The following is an 8,137-nucleotide window of genomic DNA, read 5'->3' on the forward strand; positions in this document are numbered from 1 at the left end:
AAGAGATGTCTGTTTTTGTTCACTGGCATTTGTGAAAGATAAAATTTTTTGAGTGCACAGTGGTAACTCCCTGCAGTTTTTGATCTTTGATTGATCTCATCAAAAGACTTAAGTTGTCCATCACAGTATTTCAGATGACCACAGTTATAAAGCTGGGTGCATTGGATAGGAGAGTGTTTGAAGGCGTATTTTGAAAAATTAAATACATAAAGCTGGGTGCACGCAATTACCAACCATAGTGACATGTGTTTATGTATTTCCCTTTTTGACCTATTTCTTTATGCATATGTTTCCTCTGCTCTTGACTGTTATATTCCTGTGACTGTCTTTAGTCTACTGAATCTTTATTGTTACAAAATGATGTATGCTATTGCCTTTCACATTGTGTCAAGTAGCCTATGAAGTGTTATTGTGTTTTAATGTTTCTCAAACAAATCCCCTTTTAAAAAATGTAAGTAAATGTCTTTAAAATAATTTCCAAAATTATTTTTTCCAGAATCATATTTTTGGGATTTTGATCTCTTGGGATTTCAACATTTGGCATTAAGGTGTGTGGGGCTCTGTTTTTCAGAATTATTGCCCAAACTCCTGTCCGCAACACCTGATCACGGGGCTTAAACCCTTAAAGTCCTCACTGACAGCTCCTCACCCACAAGCAGGAAGGCTGGGCAATGCACCCTCTCTGCTTGTCTCAGACCCCTCACGTCCTTCATACCTATTGCCACTGCCCCAGGTCACCTAGACAGCTGCTCCTCCCTCCTTTTCTTACAGCACAACGAGCCAGATTCATCTTCCAAAGCACTGCTGTCCTCTCCAAGCTGCAGTCTCTCACTCTCTTGCCTTTAGAGTGAGTCCGAATGCCTCACCCGGGCCTCCATGATCCAGCCAAGCTGTCCTTAGTCTTTCCTCCCTGCATCCCACCGGCATCCCCTGGGCTGCCCAATCAGCCTCCACCAGATTCCCGGGAAGGGGAGCCATGGGAGAGTGTCCAGCGTTGGAGCTGGAAGCCAGGGACGCTGATTTTAGAACTGGCTTGTTGCTATGGAACCGCATGGAGTCTTCTCCGGGTTTGTCTCCCTGTTTGTGGCTTGCACTCCGGAGGTCCCTCTGGGCAATAATGAAGCACCATGAGTGGCACCAGGATCAATGGATTGCAGACAGAGATGGACTGCCTGGAGCAGGGTCACCAGGACCAAGGCAGTAACTCAGGTCTGTCAGGGACTTTGTCCACTTTGTTTGTCCCTCAGGCAATTTCTAGGGCGGCAGGAGGGCCCAGGACAAGCCGGGGCCCAGCGAGGGTGAGGATGAGGCCATGAGGATGAGGCCAGTTGCTTGCTCCTCACTGTCAAATGGCTGTCTTTTCATCTGGTTCTTGTCTCACCATCTAGACTTTTATTCATCTTAGATCTCTGAACTATACGGTCTGATTCTGTGGCATTGACTGGGTGATACATTGATCTGATTATCCCTTATGTGAAATCAGGCCTATAGATGCCATTTACTCATCAATTCAGTTTTGCTTTTTTTTGGTCTTTATATTTTTTTTAGGTTTTTTTAGTTTCTAGTTTCTGAGGCTTTTTGTTGTTGTTGTTTTTACTTTTGCTCTTTACAGGGTGTTTCTAAAAGAGCATTTGCTCTGCTCTAGGAGGTTTTTGTTTTGTTTTTGTTTTTTTGAGACAGAGCCTTGCTCTGTCACCCAGGCTGGAAGGTGGTGGCATGATCTCGGCTCACTGCAACCGCTGCTTCCCAGGTTCAAGTGGTTCTCATGCCTTAGCCTCCCTAGTAGCTGAGATTACAAGAGTAGACCACCACATCTGCGTAATTTTTTTTTTTTGTAATTTTAGTAGAGATAGGGTTTCACCATATTGCCCAGGCTGGCTTGAACTCCTAGCCTCAAGTGTTCTGCCCGTCTCAGCCTCCCAAAGTGCTGGGATTACAGGCAGGAGCCACTGCACTGGACTGCTCTAGAAGTTTTGTAATGACATTTAGACAAAACTGTAACATTTTGCTTTTTTAAAAATTAATAAATATACATTTCACCTACATATAATAGAAGCATTTTGTTTTTGAATGAAAAAAATGTGTATGTACAAATCCAAATTTTACTTTCCACAAAACACTTCATTTTGAAGTGATTTTCAGAGTTGTGTGCTTCTTCCAATATTTAATATTTCAATTTAATTTAATTTAATTTTTCATAATTTAAATAGAGATGGGGTCCTACTATGTTCTCCAGGCTGGTCTCTAACTCCCGGGCTCAACTGATCCTCCTGCCTCAGCCTCCCAAAGTAGCTGGGATATAGGCGCGAGCCACCACGCACAGCCCCATTATTTAATTCTTAATATTATTCCTACATATTTTACATTTATTTCTGAGTACCAGAGTTGCACGTTAAAATTGGGGATTTGGAGGCGGGCAGATAATGAGGTCAGGAGATGGAGACCATCCTGGCCAACATGGTGAAACCCAGTCTCTACTAAAAATACAAAAATTAGCTGGGTGTGGTGGTGTGTGCCTGTAATCCCAGCTACTTGAGAGGTTGAGGCAGGAGAATCTCTTGAACCAGGGAGTCAGAGGTTGCAGTGAGCTGAGATCATGCCACTGCACTGCAGTCTGGGCAACAGAGCAAGACTCTGTCTCAAAAACAAAAACAAACAAAACAAAGCAAAACAAAATTGGAGATTTGGGTGATCTGCTTAGGCAACACAGTTATATTATTTGATTCTTCACTTTAAAAAAGGCATCCAAGTATAAGTCCTTTAAATCAGTCAGACTAGTATTTGGTGTGATTCCATTTGTTTGTTTGTGAGACAGGGTCTTGCTCAGTCACTCAGGCTAAAGTGCAGTGGCGGTATCACAGGTCAGTGATTCTCCCACTCAGTTTCCCAAGTAGCTGGGAGGTGTGTGCCACCACTGCTGGATAATTTTTTTATTTTTGTTTTGTTTTGTTTTGTTTTTTGTAGAGGTGGGGTCTCCCTATGCAGCCCAAGCTAGTTTCTAACTCCTGGGGTCAAGTGATCCTCCCACTTCAGCCTCCCCAGTTGCTGGGATTATAGGCATGAGCCACTGCCTGGCCCTTCTCATTTGTTTTATGCACATGCACACTTGGAAATTTTCTGGAAGGATACAGAAGAAAGTGTTAACGGTTGTTCCTTTGAAAGAATGAGAAGTAAATGCATCTTTCTGTGGCTGCTGGCGTTTCTCCTAGCAAACACAGTAAAGGAGGCATGTGCCTTTTCTGTGGTTACAGAAACAGAAATTTCAGTGACTGGCCTTAGTTTTGTGAGTGCAAAGAGATAGAGTATCGGGTATGACATTTTTTCGTAGGAATTGCATTTGAGGTGGTATATCCTCAAGCTAGCAGCTGGGATAATGACTTTCTTGGCAGGCCAGTTCTGTGGAGGTGTTACAGGGGAGCCATTCCTGAAAGCTCAGCCTCAAGTCTGTTCACCTAGCCCTTGCAACAATTTTGTAATCACCTAACTCTCTGTATGAAGTCTACTTCTACTTAACTTTTTTTTTTTTTTTTTTTTTTTGAGATGGAGTTTCACTCCGTCACCCAGGCTGAAGTGCAGTGGCACGGTCTCGGCTCACTGCAACCTCTGCCTCCCAGGTTCAAGTGATTCTCCTGCCTCATCCTTCCGAGTAGCCGGGACTACAGACACCCACCACCACGCCCAGCTAATTTTTGTATTTTTAGTAGAGACAGGGTTTCACTATGTTGGCCAGGCTGGTCTCGAACTCCTGACCTCAAGCCATCCTCCCATCTCGGCCTCCCAAAGTGCTGGGATTACAGGCGTGAGCCACCACACCCGGCCTATTTCTACTTAACTTGTCTGGAGTTGTCTCCATTATATGTAACCATACCTNTTTTTTTTTTGAGATGGAGTTTCACTCCGTCACCCAGGCTGAAGTGCAGTGGCACGGTCTCGGCTCACTGCAACCTCTGCCTCCCAGGTTCAAGTGATTCTCCTGCCTCATCCTTCCGAGTAGCCGGGACTACAGACACCCACCACCACGCCCAGCTAATTTTGTATTTTAGTAGAGACAGGGTTTCACTATGTTGGCCAGGCTGGTCTCGAACTCCTGACCTCAAGCCATCCTCCCATCTCGGCCTCCCAAAGTGCTGGGATTACAGGCGTGAGCCACCACACCCGGCCTATTTCTACTTAACTTGTCTGGAGTTGTCTCCATTATATGTAACCATACCTTGAAATGACACAAGGAATGGGGGATAGAGGGCAGACTTACGAATTTCAGAGGAGATCTTCATAGGATGTTGCTAACAGCCTCCTTTGTTTAATTATCCCCCCATGGATGCGTACTATGCCCTGAACCAGATCCTGGTCTCTGTACAGCAATTTTCATCCCTTCCTTGTACTGGTTCCTTCTCCACCTCTTTAGCAAGATATCTATGTTTATGTATTAGTCAGGACTGTTTGGTTGCAAGTAACAGAAACTGTTAACTCAATCTATTTTAAGACAGATAGATAGATAAACAGTAATATGGTTTGGAGTTTGTCCCCTCCAGATCTCATGTTGAAATGTGACCTCCAATCTTGGAGGTGGGGCGTAATGGAAGGCCCATTGGATCATGGGGGTGAATCTTTCACCAACGGTTTGGTGCCTTCCCCATGGTAATGAGTGAGTTCTTATTATGAGTGAGTGTTAGTTCACTTGAGAGCTGATTGTTTAAAGGAGGCTGGATCCTCATCCTCACTCTCTCTTGCTCCATTTCGCTATATGACATCCTGCTTCCTCTCCACCTTCTGCCATGACTATGAGCTTCCTGGAGCCCTTGCCAGAAGCAGATGCCAGCACCACACTTCCTGTACAGCCTGAAGAACATGAACCAATTAAACCTCTTTTCTTTATAAATTACTCAGTTTCAAGTATCTCTTTATAGAGATGCAAAAAATGGACTGACACAGATAGCCAGATAGATATTGTATTGGATCACAACCAAACAGCAAGGAGGTTGGGGTAAACCCTTTTTTTCCTCCCTCTCTCCTTCTCTCTTTCCCTCCCAGTCCCCAACTCGATTTCTCTTTTAGTCTCTCTTTTATGCAAATTTGTGTACGTTAGCTTTCCTCTCTTAGGTTGGCTGTCTCCCACAAAAGTATAATGATGACTACTGGGAGCTCTTGGCTTGGATCATTACAGTTTGTAAGAGAGAGAAGAGGGGCTTTCCTCTCCCAACTTCAGTTTGAAAAAAAATCTTGTGGAAGAATTCCATTTGAGTTAACTTGGTTTATGTGCTTGTCTTTTGGATAAATCATTATGTCATGAGGGTGGCTTAGCTTGATTCAAGCAGGGTCTCTTACTGGAAAAGACTAAATGATGCTTTAAAAAAGTAAATGACCGGCCGGGCGTGGTGGCTCATGCCTGTAATCCCAGCACTTTGGGAGGCGGAGGCGGGCAGATCACAAGGTCAGGAGATCGAGACCATCCTGGCTAACACGGTGAAACCACATCTCTACTAAAAATACAAAAAAATTAGCCGGGCGTGGTGGCGGGCGCCTGTAGTCCCAGCTACTTGGGAGGCTGAGGCAGGAGAATGGCGTAAACCCAGAAGGCGGAGCTTGCAGTGAGCCGAGATGGCGCCACTACACTCACTCCAGCCTGGGCGACAGAGCAAGACTCCCTCTCAAAAGAAAAAAAAAAAGTAAGTAACCATTAAAATGTGTCCCTTGACTGCGCAATGCATACATGACTCTATTTTTATATACAGTGAGCCCTCACTTAAGGTTGTTAATAAGTTCTTGGAAACTGTGACTTAAAGCAAAAAGTATGATTATAGCAATGCAGGAATGGCTCATTTAAAAAAAAAAAGTATAATGAAACCAATCTTCTTTTCTCATCAATATTATAGCAAAACGACGTTGAAGGAAACTACATTATTCCAGGACTCGCTGTACAACAATTCACTGAAGTCCCAGTTTCCAAGAACCTAATTCAAAGATGTTAAATTAGAACCTCTTGCAATTCTTTGTTGTTGTTGTTGTTGTTGTTGTTGTCGTTGTCGTTGTTGTTGAGACAGAGTCTCGCTTTGTCACCCAGGCTGGAGTGCAGTGGCTGGATCTCAGCTCACTGCAAGCTCCACCTTCCGGGTTTACACCATTCTCCTGCCTCAGCCTCCCGAGTAGCTGGGACTACAGGCGCCCGCCACCTCGCCCGGCTAGTTTTTTGTATTTTTTAGTAGAGACGGGTTTTCACCCTGTTAGCTAGGCTGGTCTCAATCTCCTGACCTCAAGTGATCCCCCCACCTCAGCCTCCCAAAGTGCTAGGATTACAGGCGTGAAATTTTTAAACTGATTCTCTGAAAAAAAAAGTCCTGGTTTATAGCATTTGCCAATTTCTGTTATATAATTACTCCCAGCATGGCTAATTTCAAGCTACCAGCAGTTTAACAACTGGCTTTCAAAATTCCTGGAAATCAGGCCGGGCGCGGTGGCTCAAGCCTGTAATCCCAGCACTTTGGGAGGCCGAGACGGGCGGATCATGAGGTCAGGAGATCGAGACCATCCTGGCTAATACGGTGAAACCCCGTCTCTACTAAAAAATACAAAAAACTAGCCGGGCGGCGAGGCGGGCGCCTGTAGTCCCAGCTACTCGGGAGGCTGAGGCAGGAGAATGGCGGTGAACCCGGGAGGTGGAGCTTGCAGTGAGCTGAGATCCGGCCACTGCACTCCAGCCTGGGCGGCAGAGCAAGACTCCGTCTCAAAAAAAAAAATAAAAATAAAAAAAACACAAAATTCCTGGAAATTTAACACTTGGTTCTCAAGCTCTCGTTCTACTGTCCCATCCCATACTAGCCCAGGGTTTGGTCTTACGTCAATTCATGTGGCAATAGCAAATTTGAAACAAGCAGAGACTTGAAAAGCGCTTGCACATAGGAGCTTACCCTCTCGCTGCACCTGGAACTCTGTTATCAACTGTGACAATGAGGCGGATGACTGAGCCAAACGGTGAGAGCCCCATGACCCAGTTGTTAGGGAAGCGGGAGCCTGGGAGAGCCAGAATAATATCATTTTAAGTTCAAACTCTGTCTTGAAACTTGCAAGGCACATTCCTTGCCAGCCACAACTCGTCGTCCTAAGATGTTTATAGTTGAGAAACACCTACAAGGACATACTCCTAAAATAGCAGAGAGTCCAGAAGTCCCAATTCCCATAACAATATATACTTTCAAGATAATAATAGTTATGTTTTGATGTACTCACATACTAAAATGTCAAGAATAGTTTTCTTTAAATCAGTAGAATAATAAATGTCATGCTCTCTGTTCACCAGCACATAGGCATAGCTGAGTTTAGTTTTTGCATAGACAGGACCCCTATATAAGAAAAATTCGTCCCTGTCTCAAAAAAAAGTCCAAACAGTTAGAAGGTGTAATTTGATAAACCACAATCATTGTATCAGTAATCTATTGCCACAATAGTGCTGTATAACAAACCATCTCAAACTCAGTAGCTTGAAACAACAATCACAGAGGTAGTTGGAGTTCAGCAGCTCTGCCCTTGGCTTGACCACTTTACATTGCAGGTTTGCAGTTAACTGGGACAGCTCTGCTCCACGGTCTGTCATTCTGAAACCAACAAGCTAACCCCCCTGATATGTTCCTCACAGAGCAAAAGCACGAGAGGACACACAGGAACTCACAGCTCATCCTGAGACGAGGTCACTGTATTCACGATGTTTTCCTATTTTCTGTATCTTGATGCTCTGGCATTTGGAGGCTTTCCAGATGCCAGGGCTGGCTAATTCTTGACGATGGGAAATAACTGACGTAGAACACCTCCTCTCACATTCAAGCCAACCACCCACCTTTATCTAACTCTCCTATACCAGCCCCAAATCACTCCAGAGCCAGATTCCAGGAAACTAGAGACCACCCATATAGCCCAAAGCTATATGAGGGAGTTATTCAAACCAGCCAGTCCTAAACTGTTCTCTACCTGCACTGCCTTTCCTGTAGAAACCCCCATAAAGGCTGTGACCTCCACATTCCCCTCACTTCTTTCTGCCTCCTGACCAAACCCATGCTTTCTGCTGTGGCCCTGAATGGCATGGCGTGCCCCCTTCTCTTGGGAAATGTAAGAAATAAATTCTTCTCTTTTTTTTTTTTTTTTTTTT

This window comes from Rhinopithecus bieti, unplaced genomic scaffold, assembly GCF_001698545.2.
Source record: "Rhinopithecus bieti isolate Rb0 unplaced genomic scaffold, ASM169854v2 scaffold_23816, whole genome shotgun sequence".
Lineage (NCBI taxonomy): Eukaryota > Metazoa > Chordata > Mammalia > Primates > Cercopithecidae > Rhinopithecus > Rhinopithecus bieti.